Source organism: Nycticebus coucang, chromosome 2 (genome assembly GCF_027406575.1).
Source record: "Nycticebus coucang isolate mNycCou1 chromosome 2, mNycCou1.pri, whole genome shotgun sequence".
Taxonomy (NCBI): domain Eukaryota; kingdom Metazoa; phylum Chordata; class Mammalia; order Primates; family Lorisidae; genus Nycticebus; species Nycticebus coucang.
This window is the reverse complement of record NC_069781.1, coordinates 123310118-123331209: the sequence shown is the minus strand read 5'-3', so window position 1 is coordinate 123331209 and position 21092 is coordinate 123310118. Positions and strand designations below refer to the sequence as shown.

At 47.8% G+C, this 21092-nt stretch overlaps 1 protein-coding gene across 2 annotated transcripts in view; it reads right to left on the bottom strand.

Annotated features, from left to right (window-relative positions):
- SLCO3A1 (solute carrier organic anion transporter family member 3A1) overlaps positions 1–21092 on the bottom strand; it is a 273335-nt gene that overhangs the window by 80423 nt on the left and 171820 nt on the right. The gene's annotated exons all lie outside the window — the stretch shown is intronic.

Sequence of the window (21092 nt, the reverse complement as noted above, 5' to 3'; positions counted from 1 at the left end):
GGCCATCTCATAAAGAAAACCAATACCCAGGTAATCCCAACCAAATAGATAGCTTGATGGGTGCGTGCTAATAGGTCCACACAGGCACCTGAAGAACAGGGTCAGCTTTAGTGGCGGTAACTGTGCTAGCCTGGTCTGTTTGCAGAGATAGACCAGACCAGCTCAGCCTGAACCTCGCAGTGACAATCTCATGAAACCAATCAAATAGTCACCCATTCAGCCAACGTTTACTGAACTCCTCCATGTGCCAAGCACTATTCTTCAGGTTAAGGATTCAGCATCGATCCAAACAAATGGTCAAAAATCCTGGCCTTCATAGAACTCGTTAATTTGGAGCAGAAGAAAAACAACTTAAACTGCAGACAGGAAGTCAAATGGTTTTTAAGTACCAGACAAAGGAAGCCATGTCTTCCCAATTTATAGCCAGGAACCCAGAACCCCAGAGCAATCCCTTGAAAGGAGGCTTATAAAAGTGTTTGATGCAGAAAAGAATGAAAAAAGATAATTTATATTCTAGGAAAAGGGCTGAATCCATCCTCAGCATAATCCTTCTCCGTGATTTGAAACCTGAAGTTCAACTATTTCCACATAGTCTCTCCATAACCAGCCAGAGACCCTCGGATCTTCCTCCCGTTAATAAGAGGAATTTTTAAAAATGAAAACGTGTCACTTTGGAGAGCAGCAACACCCACATCATTAGCACATTCTCTCTAGTTTGTGGTAACAGATTGGGATAACTGGGGAAACTGGGAGGGGTTACTGGGCAAGTCAGGAACACGGGGATCTTTTAGGTAGGTAGAAGTATTTGGGGGGGCTGTCCCCAGCAGAGTTAGGGAGTAGAACTGGCCTTGGCCGCTTCCTGTGGGTGGAGGAAACAGCAATTGGAAGAGATGTGGAGGGAGGGGACAAAGCAGCTGTCCAGGCAGAAGCAGCACCAGCCCACCCAGGCTCAAGAGCTTTCTGCCACAGGGCAAAGGGTGAACCCTGCCCTCCCATCCAGGCCATAGTCTGCCAGGGAGCCATCAATACAGCTCAGCAAACAAACTAACTGGTCACACCTCCCAAAAGAGAGAGACAGGGCACAGGAACACAACTGTCCTGCGGAGGGGACAGGACATACTCTCCTGACTCACCGCTGCCGTCAGCTCTGCCCCTAGGCGGCCCTTCCCCCTGAATAATAATATGACTTCCTTTCATTAAAATTAAATAAATCCTCCAAACCGCATAATCACCATTGAGCTGTGCCCTACGGACTGAATGATGAAAATTACCATTAATACTTAATCACTGGGGGGAAAAAGAGAGCACCAATGAGCTAAAGAGCTTGTGCTGAGATTGTGCTGTTCCCTACACTGGTGAGGATGGTGGGATGAGAGTGAGAACTGGCTGGACTCCACGGGACAGCTCGGGGGCCCAGGCCCTGGCCTCTTGCCCTCAAGCGGAGAAGTATGGGCGTCCCCCAAGCTGCTGACCTCGGCTGTCCACAGGACCCCCAGAGGGCCCAGACTGGTCAGTGAGCTTGGCTGGTGGCTCAAACAGGAGACAACAGTGGCACGGGGTGGTGTCACCATGCACCAAGGCAGCCTCTTCACCCAGCCAAGAGCGTCTCCCATGCCATGTCCTCTAAGGAAGCATGTGGGTTCACGCTGTGTCTAGGTTGTGGGGTTAGTAGGATGGAATTCCCCTCCGACCTCAGAGGACACCTGACGGGACTCAATTCTGAAAACCAAAGGCGCGAGGCACACATATTTTTCAGTGAAGGGCATTTCCCCCCTGGCTGCAATCTCTAGCGGCATTCTCTAAGTCACTGCACCTCAGAGAGCTGTCCAGGCAACCCTGCAGCAGCAAGTTCCAAGGACGGAGCAGTCACGAGGATGTGGGAGGGACCTTTGTGCAACCAGAAGCACCCCCTTTTACCTCAAATATCTCAGGACAATAACTCAAATGAAGTGGCTTCAGAGGGCACAGCTCTGGGTCTTCGGGGTAAGCTGTCCCCTGAGGTCATGTGAGCAGACTGTGAGCTCACACAAAGGTTACTTCTGACTTTGCTTCCCTGTCTGTCCCTTTAATTCATTCTCTCTACCAGGCTGTGATTCTGTTCTTGTTTAGCAAAAACCACCTCAAATGTCCTGCCCAAATGGAAGAGAAACGGATTAGTAGGCTCTGAAATCCAGGGTGTGCAGAGGGAAGGGCTGGCGCCTCCAGGTGAGGGAGAGAATGTTCTCGAGTGGCACAGTGCTGTGTCCTGTCTTCTGCAGAGTCAAGGATGAGGGTGGGGAGGGGCGAAGAGAAGAGAGAACAGAGCCCGGGACAGGGAGCAGAGACACTGAGGTGCCCCGCCGTGCTCCCATGCTGTAGGAGATAGAGTTTAGTGGGGAGGCGCGGTGCGGGGGGTGGGGGTGAATCCCAAGCCAGATTTCTCTCAGGTCCTAAGGGGAAAGCCCAGGCGAGAGCAGGACACCTGTGTTCCAATCTCAGCTCTATTCTTCCCCGGTCTGTGAACTGTGGATAAGGTACATTTTATCTCCTTGTGCCTCAGTTTCCTCCATCTGTTATATGGAGGTAATAACAGACAATGCACAGGGGTGTGGTGAGGATTTAATGACCCTGTGTTTGCAAACCTCTTAGAACAGCACCTGGCACACAGAAAGAGTCAGGAAAGGTAAAGTAGGGAACGGCCACGTCTCTCCCGCACCTGAAAGCCCACATGCACCTGGGGCCCTAGTCTTTCTCTTTTCAAAGCTCACGTCACCCTCCTTACCTAGTTTCCTAGTGCCACCTTCAGAAGGAGTGGGGCCAGGCCTGTTAGAAGATTCTTACTGGGAAGCCACTGCAGTCCAGGGTCCAGGAAAACGGTTTCCCAGGCTTTCCCAGGCCAAGCACACTGTCTGTGGGACACTAACCTGGCTTCCTAGGGACAAGATGAGTGGACAAAGGGGGCAGGGGCCGTGTGTGGGAATGGGATGACCTCTGTGGTGATCTAGCCCTGGCATCCTTGCCTGTGCCCAAGCCTTCTGTAAATCACATTCATGTAAGTCTGCAGGTCTCAAACTGTGTGCCCAGGCACACAGGGGAATTCAGGTTGTAGATGGAATTAAGGTCGCTGATCAGCTGACGTTAAAACAATTATACCAGATTGTCCTGATGGGCCCAGTGTCATCACAGGGTCCTTTAAAGGTGGCAGCCACCTCTTTAGAAAGACAGTGATCTAGTTAATCCTTTGGTTTTGTCTGATTGTAAAGGTCATGTATTCAGAAAGGGGGAAACACTATTATCCACCATCCTGAAGCAATCATTTACTTCAGGTCTTTCTCTTTCCCTTCTGATATATCTGAGGTCAAACAATAGTTCTTGTGACTCCTTAATAAGGTAAGTATTATGATATCCTTTTGTAGATGGAACAATAAAGGCTCAGGGAGGTCAGTCAGTTGCCCCAAGGCCACATAGCTTGTCCACAGCAGAAGTGGAGTTGAAAAGGCCTCAGGACCTAGTTCTTAGAAAAACAGATGTTACGACACAGCGATGAAGACTTTGGGATCAGCCAGACCTGACTCCAACCAGAGTGGGGTCCTGGTTACACTTCCCAATTTCTGCACGATTCCCTTCCCAGCTCTGAGTCTAGGAATCAGAATAGCTACCATGCAGAACGGCCAGGATATGTAACACGTGCTTCCAATGTCTACAATGTAATGGATGCTTTCTAGAATTATCCTGGGTCTCAGGAACGAGGGAATGGAGGCCTGCAGGGGTGGTCTTCCCTAAGGACTGTGTCTCTTTCTTTAGTTGGCCTCAAGGTAATTTCAACCCTAGATGGTCCCTCTGGTGGAAAGTGAGGAGGAACGCAGGTTGGCCGTGGCTCTTCGCCACTAGAGGGCAGCACCGGCCAAGAAATGAGAGCTGGTCCAGGCTGGTGGACGCCTTGCCCTGCACCTCCCGTGAAACCTTCCACCAGGGTTTGCTTTTCTTGTCTCTCACTTGCCTTCCGTACCCTCAATTTATACAAATGTATTCCCACATCCTTGAATCTGCAGGCTGAAAGCTCTCCCCTTAGAAGGCCCGTTCTGCATCAGAAGTACATGAATAAAACATGACCCATAAACAGTGAGGACCTGAGAAACATGGAATACATATTTATCCAGGGACCATTGCCAACAGCCCGCCAGCATTATGCAACTGACCTTGCCTCTGTCTCAGGAGGCAACAGAGGAGAAGGGAGGAAGGGAGAGGAAGTGACCGTTCGCTGAGCACTGAGTGTGTATTGCGTGCCAGACGCAGCACATCACACGTGACAGAATCGTCTCCTGCTGAGTTCATCAACAGAACCAGACACTAATGTTGCTAAGCCCACTAGCTCACCCTCCCCACATCATCACACTTACTTCCCCACTGGATCTCAAACTTGGCTGCACCTTAGAATCACCTGGGAACCTTCTTAAAACTACAAATCCCCCTGCCTTGGCGCCTATAACTCAGTGGTTGGGCGCTGGTCACATACATCGGGGCTGGCGGGTTTGAACCTGGCCCAGGCCTGCTGAACAACAACTACAACAAAAATATAGCTGGGTGTTGTGGCAGGTGCCTCTAGTCCCAGCTACTTGGGAGGCTGAGGCAAGAGAATTGCTTAAGCCCAAGAGTTTGAGGTTGCTGTGAGCTGTGATGCCAAGCACTCTACTGAGGGTGACATAATGCGACTGTCTCAGAAAAAAAAAAAATACTAATCCCCGAGAGCTGCCCCTGGAGATTCTGATGAAGCTAGTCTGGGATGCCGCCAGGGGTCCCCAGGTGATTCTACCAGGACTAGAGACTTTTTCCTTGTTCACTCTGATCAAGCTTTCTTTCCCATTAAGAAGCACAGGTAGTGTCACGGCACTGACCAAAGAACCAGCTGGTATCCAAAATGCATCCAGGCCTGAAGGTTATGGGAAGGGCACAGAGGCTATCTGATATCTATCCTGCAAGGTAAAGGGGCAGCCAGTCACCAAGTGTGGCCAGTCCAGGGTTGCCGAGCATGGGGACAGAACCTGACTCTCTTATGCAGTCAGCTAAAGCAGCTCTGTGTGCTGCCACAACTGTGACCCTCAGCTACAGGACTGCCTGGCCCCTGGGACACCAGCTATGTCTCCCAGTGCTATCCTGGCTCTGGGACTTGCTGGTGCTGGTCTTCAACTCTGCTTTTCCCTCTCCTCTGGGCCCCTATCAGTTCATCAAAGCCCTACCCACCCTTCAAAGCCTTCTTTAAATGTCACCTCCTCCAAAGGGCCTTCCTAGATTTTCTTTTTCCTTTGCTTTCCCTCTTCTGCTACAGCATCTGGGATGAGGCTTATTTTATCGTTCTGCTTATAGTCTGCCCAGATGCAAAAACAGAAGTACTGGGCATGTCATAATAATTATAGGTTTAGGGAAGGCAAAGGCCCTATTTAAAAAGCAAAACAAAAATCCTCTTTTCTATGGGGGTGGTACAGCCTTTTATTTGGAGGACGGATCCCCAAGTTTGTTTATTTGAACTATAAACTGATGATTCCTCCCCACCCCACCCCCCACTCCCAGGCTGGGGGAGGTTAAGAACTCCTAGAACCACAGAGAAGGCTGTTTCTGGTAGATGCCATTCTGCAAGGCCAGACCATTTCAGGATGCTGCTCGCTGGCAAGCTGTTGCCAGTCTTGGTTCCTCCAGCTAGCAAACGGAAGCTGCTTCTTTCTCTCCAGCCTCTGCAAGGCCTTACTGGGGTGAGGGCACATGCCTCTGTGGCTGGCTGGCTGCAGACAGGAAACCCAGCCTCCAAAAACAAGAGATTGCACCCCTCTGAAGGGCCCACATCCTGTTTGTGAGCAAAGTACGATCCTCCCAGACACTCTTCTTCCCAGGTCTTCTCGGGGCTCCCTGCTGGCCCCACCCTGGCAGTGGTCAGTGAAGAGACAGTGGGGCCTATTGTCCAAAGTCTGAGCTGGGAGTCCCTACAGGGAGGCTCAGTGTCAGGCGGCTGTGCCCCGTAGCCTTGGCAGTGACCTGTGCTCACCTGTTGCTAATAAACTCTGCCTCCCCCACCCCCCAAATCCATGCTGAAGCCCTGGCCCCCCAGTACTTGAGAACGTGACTCTATTTGGAGACTGATCTGTAATGAGGCAATTTTATTAAACTGAGGCCTTAGGATGGGTCTAGTTCAATCTGACTAGTGTCCTAATAAGAGGACACACCAGAGCTGCAGTGCAGCAGGAAGACGGCCATATGGAAGCCCAGGAGAGCGGCCTTGGGGGAAGCACACCTGCCCACACCTTGATCTCAGACTTGCAGCCTCCAAGGTGTAAGAAAGTAAGTCTGTTTTTTTGCGCTACCTGGTCTCTGGCCCTTTGTTACAGCAGCTCTGGCAGGTTAATGCAGCTTTGGAGGCCACATGTAGCAATGCCGGAGGGAGAGAGAGAGAACCCCCAGGCCATAGTGTGCCACCCAAGAGGCGGGGGGTGTCACAGATGCATGTGACAAGCCAATGAACATTAATGAGGCATTCCCAGGACTCCCAGGTGTCAGGATGCAACAGCAGGGAGCTCTGACATGTGGCACCCTGGTCTTATTTAATATTATCTCTGGACCCCTGCCCATGCCCAGCAGGGAGCAGGCTTGGGAATTAGTTTCCTAAATGTCGCATGCAAGGCAAACCATTTGCTCAGAGTGTGAGCTTGGGTGTGGTGCACTCCCATCTCACATTTAAGGAAACTGAAGTGCAGAGATGCTAACTCGCCGAAAGACACATGTACAGTAAATGAGAAGGGGAATAAAAAAAGAAAGGGTTTAGGAAGAGCGAGGCAGGTGGGGGAGAAGGCAGTCCAGGAATGGCGGCACGGGCAAAGGTGTGAAGTGGACAGTTGGGGGAGGCTCTGCAGGACAGGGCTGGGCTGTGGCGGGTCAGGGAGAGGTGCCGACGTGCCTGCTGCAGGGAGCATGGATGGCTCAGGCCTGTCCTGCTCCAACTCTGTGTCAGGAAGACAACCGTGGGGGTGGGACGTGAGGGCAGCTGAGAGAAAGCGAGCCAGCAGACCTCACGGTGACCGGTCCGGATTCAGAGGGTGGCTGTGGGGTGCGGGTGTGACCTTGGATCACCTGGCATCTTGGGTGGCTTCTGGCCGGATCACGGGTGAGAAAACCCGAGTTTCTCCTCTTTCCCAAGGGCCGCTGCACCAGAGGTGACTCAGCGCCCAGTGTCCTTGATGGACTTTCAGGGCCTTGAAGTACCAATTTCCCCTTAGTGGGCTGGCTGCTTCTCAGAGAGCAGTCACCTGTGGAAGAAGTCTGTCTCGCTCCCTTCAGGGGGACTGCCTGCATCTTTTAAGTATACTTTAGATGCCATCACAGGGGCCTCAGGGAGGTCTCCACTAAAAAGTGCCCCCTGGAGTCACTGGGGCTCAGAAAACGTCAGGTGAGCCCACACCTCAGGGAGGCGGCAGGCCCCAGGTCAGGCCTGTGCCAGCCAGCTCAGGAGCGGGCTCCACCCTAGGGATGGGCTCCGCCCAGTAGACAGGGCCCCGAAAGTCAATTTACAGTTCTTGGTATTTCTTACTCTTATACTAGGGTGATCACCCAATGGGAATGTGGTGACCTAATTGTGAGAGCAGGTAGCCCACTGCTACCTTGGTCCAGCCCCACTGATGCTGTCACTAATGGTAACAACAAAATGACTTTTCATTAAATACCTGCCATGTGCCAGGGGCTCCAGACATTGCATGTAGTTTAACCCTCATAGCAGCTCTGAGATGTAGGCATCTTCATCTGCAGTGTACATATGAAGAAACCGAGGCACAGAGAGGCTAGAGTACCAGCCTGCGGCCCCACGCGGGCACAGGAGCTGGGTCCTGCAGGATCCTGCCCTTCTTCCCACCGACCTCTCAGCAGGAAGAAACAGCAGCAGGGGCATTGAGGGCCATGGCAATCCTCCTAACTCGGTATTAATTTTAAAGAAACCTAATTCCAGAGGATCAGCATCTGCAGGGTGCTGGAGACCCAGCTCTGGGACATAACCTGGTCTTCAGGGATGTGGTACTGGACTCGGGTGGCACAGAGGCAGTCTACGTGGGACTCTAATCGTCACAGAGTAGGGGGACTTCTGGCCTTAGTTTACCCCTCCTAGACTCAACAAGTGTATGCTCTATACATTGGTGGAAACGGCGGCAAATGCTCAGGTGTGTCCTCTTGTCACCAGAGGGAGCCAGACACCTTCTTATGCCGGGGATTGCCTGCCTCACCGGAGTGGGGGCTGTGCACTTCAAGAAAGGAAGGACTCTGGTCATGAGGGTGGCCCTTGCTCACTTCCACGAGGACACAGCAGGGATATGAATTTGGTAGATCTGTGATTATCAGTGACTGTCCCTAGGCTAAGTCTGTCAAGAAAACGACCATCTCCAAAATGCCCTAGCAGAAAAGGGAGACCTTCTGATACCCCAGCCACAGGGCCTCAAGTTCCCCCAAACTCATACAGTCTGTACTTAACTCAATTCAACTTTCTAGAACATTGTTTGTTTAGCAGGCCCGGGCTGGGTTCGAACCTACCAGCCCTGGAGCATGTGGCCGGTGCCCTATCCATTGGTCTACAGGCGCCCAGCCATCTAGAACTTCTTTAATCATGCTTCTCCCATTTCAAACTGTCAGGGGCTCCCTATTTTACAATATAAAGTCTAGACTTTGGCCCTGCACTGTCACAGGCAGGGGCAGGTCTTGATATCACACACTGCACTAGGTGGACCAGCCTCTGGCAACAGGCTGGGGACGCTGAGACAGAGAAGGGGACCTGGACTCCCTCATAGGAGCGCACCCTGAAGGGCAGAGGCTGGTCTGGCTCAGATGCCCACATATAGTGTCCAAGGCAGCTAGTGAGCACCAAAGTCAGGGTGAGCAAAGAGTCCAAATCAGGAATCGGGGGAAGGAAGGGTGGGCTAGGGCGGGTCCCTGGGACACTATCTATCCATGGATTCAGGCCCAGAACCCTGAACAGGAGCAAAGGAGCAGAGAACTCGGCAATCACACACAGGGTACAACCCAGAGCTAGGAGCTAGGATTCTGGGATAAAGCAGAAATCCCACCACCAGAAGTATATTCTACAGCCAGAGAAGCAACAGAAGCAAAGCCCCAAGTATGTGGTAAAACTTGGGCTGCAGCTACGGAAATTCTTCCTGCCTACAGGCCAAGCTGGTGTCCCAAGGTCTTGAGTGGGACAAGCAGACTGCGGAGGTGCCAGCCAAGTGGGACCAGCCACAGACAGCAGCTGCATTCCCACCCCTTTCCAGCTCCGCCTCTGCAGTGCCCCTGAGCCCCAGGGCCTTGTTTGAAGAACTGTGGAAAGCAGTCAAGGTGTGAGTGAAATGCAAATTTCACCCTGATTTATCAGTAAGGGGGACACGGCTGCTTGCTTACATGACAGTCTTCTGATTTCCAAGCCTAGAGAAATTCAAGGATGAATTATTAAACTCTGGATTTATGTATCCCTAGAGAAGGGAGCCAGCACCGTCAGGAGTCGACGGAGTTCAGCAGGAACGAGTCAGGCTGGACCGACTCCATTTCCTCGGTGATTTTCTGATCGAGCTGGGAGGTTGATGAGATGGGGGGAAGTCATGAACATATCATTTTGTGAGGCAAGTACAGACTGGACAAAATCACACACACTGCACTTGAGGGGAAAATCACATGATGCTGGGGTACAGAGCTGGCCGAACCACCTCACGCCAGCAGAGCAGGTAGATGGAGTCCTGCAGAGCAGGATGGCCTTGCCAAGCGGCATGCCTCTCCTGTTCTCTGCACACGGGATGGGTACGTGGCATGTTATAGCCATTTGAGAGGGAAGGTTAATATACAAGGGGGAAATTGAGGATTCAGGATGAATAAAATAATCCATGGGCCCAAATAATCAGGATGAAATAAAGCTACCAATGTTCACGCAAAGGATCCAGTGAGCCAGTGCAAGGAGCTCCCCAAGGCAAGGAGTTTCCTTAGATGTGAGGCAATGCAGCCTCAGTGTCATCCACAGGGCTAGGGGTACAGCCCACATGTTCTCATATGCTCAGCACCAGCACGGGCAGTCTGGAATAAGGCTTTGAGAGATGGCCATGCCATGCTGGGTGATGTGCTGGTAGAAGGAGGGCCTAGAAGCCATGGCAGCAATAACAAAGGGACTGCAGAGCTTTAGCTTCAAAAAGCAGCACTGTCCCAGGGAACAAGAGCTCAGCCACTGTGTCTCTCCTAAGCCAGGAACAGGTTCTGGAGGTAGTTGTGACAAAGCAGAGGACAAGCAGCATTATACCCAGGAGACTGGCTGTCTCAGGATGGAGTGGGACGCTCCCCACCACACGCATTCAAGTAGAAGCCGAGTGGCCAGGTGCCAGGGCTGAAAGGGTGACAGGAAAGCAGAGAAGATGGTCCCCCCACCCCACCACCGCCCACTTAAGTTTCTAAGATTTGCATCTATGTAAACTACCAGGAATTTCTCAAGCCTTTCAGCACTCCAGGCAGAAGATTAGGAATCCTCAAGACTGAGGGCTCTATAACCACAAGTGCCACCAAGGGAAAGGGACAGAAGCGACTGTGCTCAACACAGGAGGAAGCAGGACACGGGTGTCCACCAGGGAGCTGTGTCAGCTCCCGGCCACCCTCCCTCCAGGCTTGTCTGCTCTCAAGAGCCCCAGGCTGAAGCAACGTCAGCAGCTCAACTCTCCATCTCTCAGTCCTGGAAGACAGCAGCTTTTCTGGAAAACTCATCTATCCAGACAGTGATTTTCTCCAGAGAAATTTGAGTGGCAGGGTTCTAATCCCCAGATTGGAGAATGGAGGAGAGAGGTTGCTACCGAACATCCCTTTTAAAAAGGCAACAGGAGGCCCCTCTGCCTTGTCCTTGTGAATGCCGTTCACAGTCTACGGTGAACGCATCTTACTCTATAAGCCTGGATTTTGCTCTTACTCTGTAAACCTATCTTTCTCTTCCTCAGTAAAGTTTGTTTCATGCTTGCCTTTAAGGACAAAAAAAAGGGTGGTGGTGGCAATAGGACAGAGGGACAGACAGCAGGCCCTCAGACATACCATCCTCCTGGCAGGGCCTTCAAGGCCCCTCTGAGACCAGAACTGGGGAAGCTATCCTGATAATTGGAACAAACACTGTGAGCCTTACTTTTTCTGGTTCTGGTTTTCTGGAAATCACTTCTGGTTCTGTGTGAAGATGAGGGAGAGGCAGGGGACAGCTGTACACAGCAAGAAGGCAGAGGCCGGCCTGACTGCTCCGGCAGGTTAGGGCTAACTGAAGTGGACAGACCAGACTCCTCTCAGCAGCCCCCAGAAGGGAGAAAACTGAGCTTTTAAAAAAAAATTTACAAGGAAAATAACTGTCCAGTTCTGGTATGTGAGAAGCTGGCTTGAGAGAGAACTGGTTCTCTAAAGAGCTGGTTCTCAACTAGCAGCAATCTTGCCCTCCAGGAAACAAGGGGTTGTGTCTGCAGACGGCTCTGCCTCTCACGATGGGGGAGAGGTTGCTGCTGGCACCCAGTGAGCAGAGGCCAGAAATGCTGCTGGCCACCCTGATGATGCACAGTCTCCACAACAAAGAATTTTTCAGCCTAAAGTGTCCCTAGTGCCAAGGTTGGGAAACTCTGCTCAAAAGCCACTAAAGCTGCAGCTGATCTCAAAGGCCTCCTTGGCTCCCACTCCACTTACGGGGCTAGCGGTGGGGTGTGCGGGTATCACTAAGGATCTATTTAACACGGCCTGTCCTCTGGCACAGAGAATCAAATCAGCTTGAGGTAGACTCTCTTCTCCGCTAGGGGAAAAGATAAAAACCTGAGCCCTGTCATTCTAGAGCTCTTGATTTTCTTTGAAAGCCAGAATAAACTTTCTTTTTTTTTTTATTTTATTTATTTATTTATTTATTTTTATTAAATCATAGCTATGTACATTAATGCAATCATGGGATACAATGTGCTGGTTTTATATACAATTTGAAATATTTTCATCAAACTGGTTAACATAGCCTTTACAGAATTTTTTTTTTTTTTTTTTTTTTGCAGTTTTTGGCCAGGGCTGGGTTTGAACCCGCTACCTCTGGCATATGGGGCAGGAGTCCTACTCCTTTGAGCCACAGGTGCCGCCCCAATGTCTATACTTCCCAAAGCAATCTACCTATTCAATGCCATTCCTATCAAAGTACCTACATCGTACTTTCAAGATTTGGAAAAAATGATTCTGCGTTTTGTATGGAACCGGAAAAAACCCCGTATAGCTAAGGCAGTTCTTAGTAACAAAAATAAAGCTGGGGGCATCAGCATACCAGATTTTAGTCTGTACTACAAAGCCATAGTGGTCAAGACAGCATGGTACTGGCACAAAAACAGAGACATAGACACTTGGAATCGAATTGAACACCAAGAAATGAAACTAACATCTTACAACCACCTAATCTTCAATAAACCAAACAAGAACTTACCTTGGGGGAAAGACTCCCTATTCAATAAATGGTGTTGGGAGAACTGGATGTCTACATGTAAAAGACTGAAACTGGACCCACACCTTTCCCCACTCACAAAAATTGATTCAAGATGGATAAAGGATTTAAATTTAAGGCATGAAACAATAAAAATCCTCAAAGAAAGCATAGGAAAAACACTGGAAGATATTGGCCTGGGGGAAGACTTCATGAAGAAGACTGCCATCGCAATTGCAACAACAACAAAAATAAACAAATGGGACTTCATTAAACTGAAAAGCTTCTGTACAGCTAAGGAGACAATAACCAAAGCAAAGAGACAACCCACACAATGGGAAAGGATATTTGCATATTTTCAATCAGACAAAAGCTTGATAGCCAGGATCTATAGAGAACTCAAATTAATCCACATGAAAAAAGCCAACAATCCCTTAAATCAATGGGCAAGAGACATGAATAGAACTTTCTCTAAAGACGACAGACGAATGGCTAACAAACACATGAAAAAATGTTCATCATCTCTATATATTAGAGAAATGCAAATCAAAACAACCCTGAGATATCATCTAACCCCAGTGAGAATGGCCCACATCACAAAATCTCAAAACTGCAGATGCTGGCGTGGATGTGGAGAGAAGGGAACACTTTTACACTGCTGGTGGGACTGCAAACTAGTACAACCTTTCTGGAAGGAAGTATGGATAAACCTCAAAGCACTCAACCTAGACCTCCCATTCGATCCTGCAATCCCATTACTGGGCATCTACCCAGAAGGAAAAAAATCCTTTTATCATAAGGACACTTGTACTAGACTGTTTATTGCAGCTCAATTTACAATCGCCAAAATGTGGAAACAGCCTAAATGCCCACCAACCCAGGAATGGATTAACAAGCTGTGGTATATGTATACCATGGAATACTATTCAGCCATTAAAAAAAATGGAGACTTTACATCCTTCGTATTAACCTGGATGGAAGTGGAAGACATATTCTTAGTAAAGCATCACAAGAATGGAGAAGCATGAATCCAGAATAAACTTTCTTATTCACTGGTTCCTGAACCAACCTTTCTATGAAGCCAGAAGTGTTCCCCTAACAGCCCTGGGGAGGAGTGTCATGGGATGAGGAGGGACAGACGAACGCTACTAAGCCCCAGGTCCAACCTCAGAACTGCTGGTCTCATAAGATCCCGCATCCACATTGGAGTGTGGACGTGAATATCTCATTTTTCACAGATGATGGAACCGAGAAGTCTTGAACAAGCCCTTGAGAGAAGGGCTCATTTCCCAGCCTAGGACTTTTGACTCCAAATGGCCTCTCCCAGCTTTCCCCACTAAAGCTCCAGTTTGCAAACTGGGCCTTGATGCAGGGGTGACCAGGCAGAGCGCAAAATGTAGGGAGGACAAGGTCCTTCTCTCTCTTCTGCCCTGGACCAAAGATTCTATACTGGGTTGAATGATGGTCCTCAAAAAGACATGTCCACATCCTGGAACCTGTGATTGTGACTTTACTTAGTAAATAAAGATCATGAGATGAGATCATCCTGGATTACTCCAAAGTGCCATAAACAAAGGGGTCCTTATAACAGACACAGAGGGAGAAGAGGTGGCTTGTAAGGCCAGAGACAAACCAAGGTAACCTGGACTTGCAAGAAGCTGAAAGAGCAAGATTCTCCCCTGGAATTTTTGGAGAGAGCATGGCTTTTCTGACACCTTGATTTCAGATTTCTGGACTCCAGAACTATGAGAGAGTAAATGTGTTGTTGTTCTAAGTCACCAAGTCTGTGATATGGTAATATGTTAGAAGTCTCAGGAAATCAACATAGTTTCGGTTTTTAAAAGCGTCCTGGACAGGCACAGTGACTCACACCTGTAATCCCAGCACTTTGGGAAGCTGAGGCAAGAGGGTCACTTGAGCCCAGGAGTTCAAGACCACTGTGGGAACATGGTAAGACCCCATCTCTACAAAAAATAAGAACTAGCTTGGGGTGGTTGTGTACACCTGTAGTCCCAGGTACTTAGCAGGCTGAAGCAGGCAGATCTCTTGAGCCTAGGAATTTGACGTTATAGTAAGCTATGATCATGCCACGCCTTAGTCTCGGTGACAGAGCAAGACTGTCAAATAAAATGACATAAAATTTTAAAATAAAATAAACCTACCGATAAAATTTGAAAACTACTTGTGCTGCTACATCATCTCCCTGAGAACTTCACTTAAGTCCAGGGCAGGGACACAGAGAATAGTTACCAAATGAAGGTTGAGTGAACAATCATTTGAGGTTAGGTAGGTCTGACTCTCCTAAATAGATGAATCAAACTCCAGTAAGATGAAGAAAAAGAGGGATAAAAAAGAACAGTGGTTATGTTTATTGGGCCTGGATTTTCTCATTTCTTTAAAAAGGCCTCTGTTTTGCACCATCCAAATCCTTTGAGGCCTATTAACTAACTAACTGAAAATCTATTGGAAAGGCTGGGTGCAGTGCCTCACGCCTGTAATCCTAGTGCTCTGGGAGGGCAAGGTGGGTGGATTGGTTGAGCTCAGGAGTTCAAGACCAGCCTGAGCCAGAATGAGACCCCCCAGGTCTACTAAAAATAAAAAAAATTAAAAAAACTGAGGTAAGACGATCACTTGAGTCTAGGCTTGAGGTTGTCGTGAGCTATGATGCTACGGCACTCTATTCAGGGTGCCAGAGTAAGACTCTGTCAATAAATAAATAAATAGTTATTGGAATCTGTGAGGGAAAAAGCCAGAAATATAAGCATTGCCTTCACTAGCTAGGCATCTCACACAAAGTGCATCACAGGTAATAGCCAACTTGTACCACTAACCGTACCCTCGGTGACAGATCAAAAAAGGCTCCCGGTTGAGACACCTCCCTAGGTTCTAGTGGTAAGTTATTCAGTGGAAGGAGAGCTCATCCTGACCAGGCCCCCTAATCACAACTAGGACACATCCAGGAAGATACGCCTATCAGGGACACTCCAGAAAATGTGGACACCTTAGCCCATGATCATGAACTGTCCAGTCACCAAGCAAATCAGAGTCTATGATGGGGATGCTAAGAGCCCGAGAGATGAAGCAACATGTCCCCAGTCTTACAACTGAAGAATTGGGGCCAGAGAAGAGGCCACGTCCACCCTGGGAACTGCCGCCTACACATCATCCATCAGGAAAAGCGGTCACCCACCAGTCACTTTGTCAAAACTAGTGCTAGAGGACAGTTATTCTGATATGGGTGACACTTAGCTTTAAAACTCTCCACTGTTTTTTCTTCTGACATATATTCTTTAAAAGGCTAAAAAGGAAGTGATTATAGCTCCCAGTTCAGCTGTTCCTAAATCCAAATCACTCCACCCAGCACTCAGAGCCCTCCACACTGTCCTCTGAATACCTTTCATCTGTCTTGGTTGTAGCCAAGGGAGACAAGGTGTGTTCTGACGCTTCCTCTCCCTGCTTGGGGCCACCCTGCCTTGTCCTCATGCTCCCAGGCAGGCACAGAGGCAGTGCCCAGCTTCCAGGAAGAAACACTGGAGCTCTGCTGTTCCTCCCTCGTCCACCTCCATCTGTAAACTCCCTGCACTCCGACATCCTGCCCAGCCTAGCTGCCTCAGGAGAGTGTTTCCAACATCCCCACCAAAGTTCATCTCTTACAGCCCCTCTCCCCAATGTCTCCAGTTGGGGGAGAGCCCTACTCCTTCCAATGGCTATGCTTACCAAAGTCACAGAAAAGGGTGCAGAACAGCTGTGCCCTTCTCATCCTGCAATTCTTTTTCTCCCTCTGATATCACTGTCTGCCCATGTTCCTTGGGTCCCATATAAATGGCTGGTTTAAATTACCGATTGTGATAAAATTCACATATCAGGAAATTTACCATATCAGCCATTTATAAGAATATACAGTTCAGTAGGACTAAAAAATACCTAAAAGATAAATGTTTTAAATGATGAAAAATTTCAAATATAAAAAGCAGAGTGAACAGCCTAGAATAATGAGGCCCAGGCATCCGACACCATCAAGACTATCATTAAAGTTGTGGTCGATGTGCGTCTATACCAGCGATTTTCAAACACTTGTGTGCCACAAGAAGATCTTAGGTGTGCCATGAAAATTTTTAAAGATCATTATTTTTGAAAGACGTTCAAAATATCTTCCTCCTTTTTTTTTACTCTTTTATTTTTGATCAACATAATTTAAGTGTGCCGTGGTAGTTTAACTATAGGTTCAAGTGTGCATGAGATTAAAAAAGGCTGAAAAACACTAGTCTATACCCCCACCCTCTCCTCCCACTTCTATTTTATTTTAAAGCAAACCCCAGACGTAACTATTTCAGGGCCTGTCTTTAAAAGACAAAAAACAAAACCACAATGCTACTATCATATACCCAAGGCTGTTTCACATCCAAAGCCCCTTCATGTGCCTGAACTCCTTTACCCTCCAAACAACGGTGGAGCCAAACCCATTTTGCAGACTAGAAAACAGAGATACTCAGGGAGATTGATTTCTTTTTTTTTTTTTTTTTTTTTGGTAGAGACAGAGTCTCATTTACTGCCCTTGGTAGAGTGCCGTGGCGTCACATGGCTCACAGCAACCTCCAGCTCTTGGGCTTACGTGATTCCCTTGCTTCAGCCTCCCGAGTAGCTGGGACTACAGGCGCCCGCCACAACGCCCGGCTATTTTGATTTCTTTTTTTTTTTTTTTTTTAGTGGTCTCTTTTTTTATTATTATTATTATTGTTATTTTTATTGTTGGGGATTCATTGAGGGTACAATAAGCCAGGTGGCTATTTTTATTTCTTAAGAGAAATCACTCACATCTGTAATCCTACCACTCTGGGAGGCCGAGGTGGGTGGATTGGTTGAGCTAGGGAGTTCAATACCAGTCTCAAGACCAGTCTCATTCTGGCTCACGATGGTGAGACTTTGGCTTTCTGAATCCAAGGCCCATGTTTTCTTTCTGCTCCGCCCTCGCCGCTTTTGGAGGATGACTTGCTTGGAGCAGTTGGTTCTGAACGCAGCTGATGCCAACACAACAGTAGAGAACAGTCACCACGCTCGACCTTCCTGATTTCTGATTCAGATAGTCTCCCTGTTTGGCTTCTCTACAAATTTTTTACCTTATTTTCATATCACAAAAGCATGAAAGTTATAGCAGCAAGTCATTTTAATCATTTTTCCATTTTATTTTTAGTCTTTTGTGGGGAGAGGCAAGAAAAGCACCGGGAAAGCAGATTTATGCTGCCTGGGTGGGTTCTCAGCCACCGCTCTCGGGAAGGCTTTCCCCAGTGATTCACTTGGTGACTCATTCATAATTTCCCCCAGCAGAGCTCGTGTCAGGGATGGGAGGTTTCAATGAGAGAGAGGCAAAAGCATAGGAACACGCGTTGCTTAAGGCTGCCTCCTTCCCCTAGCAGGCCTCACTCCTCTTCTGGGGCTTCTCTGCCCTGGTGGCCCTGGTGACCTGTTGACATGGGTGGGTGCATAGACAGACCTGGGAACGAGAGTCAGAATAGGACCAGATCACAGGAGCCAGATTTCTGTCACCTGGAATGACACGTCTCCTGTGAAATAGCTGTCTTTTTCTCTACTAGTTACCAACATGGGTCTTTGCAGAAGTTCAGCAGTACATGAAAGATAGCAGGGCAAGGCCTTTTACTGAGAACCACCAAGTCTCAGCACTGTGAATAGGGTACTTTATTTAATTCTCACGACTCCTATCACAGCGCATGAAACTATGTGCTTCTACATCTGGATTGGTCTATTTAGACCCGGGTTCCTCACGCTCGTCCCTACTGAAGTGACCAGGTGAGTAATTCTGGGCATGAGAGGACGTCCTGTGCGCTGTGGGATAACAAACGGCATCGTGGGGGTCTGCTTATTACATACCGGTAGCCCCTCTACCCCTAGCTGTGACAACCAAAAATGTCTCCAGCTATTGCCAAATGTCCCCTGGTGGAGGAGGGGATAACGCTGCTCCTGAGTGAGGACCACACACTATAGCATGGACTTACTGAGGGCAGGACCCTTCCCTATTTCTCCACCGCCCAGAACAGTGGCTGGCCTGGAGTAGGAACCCCCAACTCTTTGTGAATCACTATGAAATCACCCTGGGGAACAGGTCTCTGATCCAGTGTGTTACAGATGGAGCAAGTGAGGCTTGGAGAGGTTCTGCATGTCCTGGGTCACACGGCTGTGAGGGACAAGGCAAGGACTCCACAGCCTGCACTGTTTCTGAGCAGTGAGGAAGAAGTGGGAACTAGTAGGTAGCTCCAAGGAGGAGTCTCACTTCGGATCCTTCCATTTTCTAGCTCTGGCCACCAGAAGAATGAGGCTGTTACCATCATTTGGACAGAACATTGCAAGTGTCTGCCGCAACCTCATTAAAGAGGGGGTTCGGAGGCTCGGTTTAGCCTGGGGCCTCTATGCCGTCTCAAAGTGGCTGGAAGCTTGTGGCCCTACCAAGCGTGACAAGAGCAGGGTTAATTCTTTTAAAATTTCTCTAGTAACTTAAACAAGAGGATAACTGATGAACGGTAGTGATTTGAACCAGGTTTGCAACATGAGGTGGACAGAGGGAAGGAAGCTTAGTGCCCTAGCACAGTTGGGCTATGAATGAATTTAGTTACAGAGCTGTAGTGCTGTCTTAATTAGGTTCGCATTCTGCTTTCCTTTTTTGAAGAGGAAAGTAGAACAGAGTAAACCATCTGATTCATATTTGAAAGTGGGAGTAAGGTGGGGGTAGAGAGACGGACTCACATGGTTTGCAATCTGAAGCCTAATTCGCTGAGCAGATAAGTCCAATTTCTGCCTCTATCACTGCTAAGTTTTCCTTCAAAAGCATGCTAATTATGAAGAACACAAATAGCTTCGTGCAGCTCAAGCATGCCCACACCATCTGACTTCACTTGGCAGTATCCTTAGGAGGAAGCCTGGGCCAAGTGTCGCTACAGTCAGAATGTTTGCGTCCTGCCACGCCCCCCAATTTATACTTTAAAATCCTAACTCCCAGGGTGATGATATTAAGAGGTGGGACCACTGGGAGGTAATTAGGTCAGGAGGATGGAGCCTTCATCAAAGGAATTAGTGCCTTCATAGAAAGCAAAAAGATGGCCATCTATGTAGCAGAAAGGGGGCCTTGATCTTGGACTTCCCAACCTCCAGAATTAAATTTGTTTATATGCTACGCAATTTATGGTATTTTGTTATAGCAGTTTCACCTCTGTGGCTGCTGCCCATAAAAAAGCTTAGTACTCCCAACTCAGGAAAGTTTCCTGAGAGCTTCCTGGCTTCTGAGCTGCTTCCTTTACTGCCTTACCTAATAGGCTAGGGAAACTTTTCACCTTGTAGAAAGCTTCCTTATTTTAAACTTTCTAGTCTTGGGCTCAACACAGCCAGCACATAACTTTTTATCCACTTGAACACAGAAACAGCAGGGGAGTTGTAGATGTTTTAATATTTGGTTGTTGTGCAACACTGTAAATTGTGCACGTAAAGCAAGTTGATTTTATGGTACATAAACTAAACCTAACATTGTTTAAAAAAAGAATTAAGGTCTTTTATAAAAGGGGTTTGAGCACATGGCTCTTCCTTTATTAATGCAGAAGACAGGTCACATGTTAAAGGCTGGTCATGACCTATTTGTGACAGCTTAATTCTTTAGCTCATTCTTTCTCCTTGAAAAACTGCAATTGAGATTCCAATTTGTCTTGATTTGTGCAAAGTCTTCAAATTTTGTATGGATACGTAATAGTTGTACATACCTATGGGACACTAAGTTTGATACTAGCATATAATGAGTAATGATTAAATTTGAATAACTGAGATATCACTTGAAACATTTATCAATTCTTTGTGTTAGGAATGCGTCAAATTTTCTCTTCCAGCTATTTTGAAATAGACAGTAAATTACTGTTAAGTGTAGTTGCCCTGCTGTGCTATTCAACACCAAAACTTATCCCTTCCAACTGTATTTTTCTATCCATTAACCAACCTCTCCTTCATTCCTCCCTCCTACCCTTCCCTTCCTCTGCTAATCATCATTCTGCTCTCTGCCTTGGTGATCAATTTTTTCGAGTCACACATGGAAGTAAGAACATGTAATAGCTGCCTTCCCGTGCCTGGCTCATTTCATATAACATTAATGTCCTGCAGCTCCATCCACGTTCCCACAAATGACAGGATTTCACTTTTTATAGCTGAATAATACTCCATTATATATACAATATATGCCACATTTTCTTTATCCATTCATCTGCTGATCAACAGTTAGACTGATTGCTTATCTTGGCGATTATGGAGTATGCTGAAATCTAAGACCTGAAACTATGAAATTACCAGAACAATGATTTTCAACTGGTGTGCTATGAGAGGATCTTAGGCATTCCATGAAAATTTAAGATCATTTATTAAGTTGTTTTCAAAAGAAGTTCAAAACACAATTTATTCCTTTTTGAACTTTGGTTTTTGATCAACAAAATTTAAGCATGCCACGGAAGTTTAGCTATAGGTTCAAGTGTGCTGTGAGATAAAGTTTGAAAAACATTGTACTAGAAAACAACACTGGAAAAATGCGTTAGGACATTGGTCTGGGCAAAAATTTCTACAAACTCACAAGCATAGACAGCCCAAGCAAAAAACCAGTGGGGTT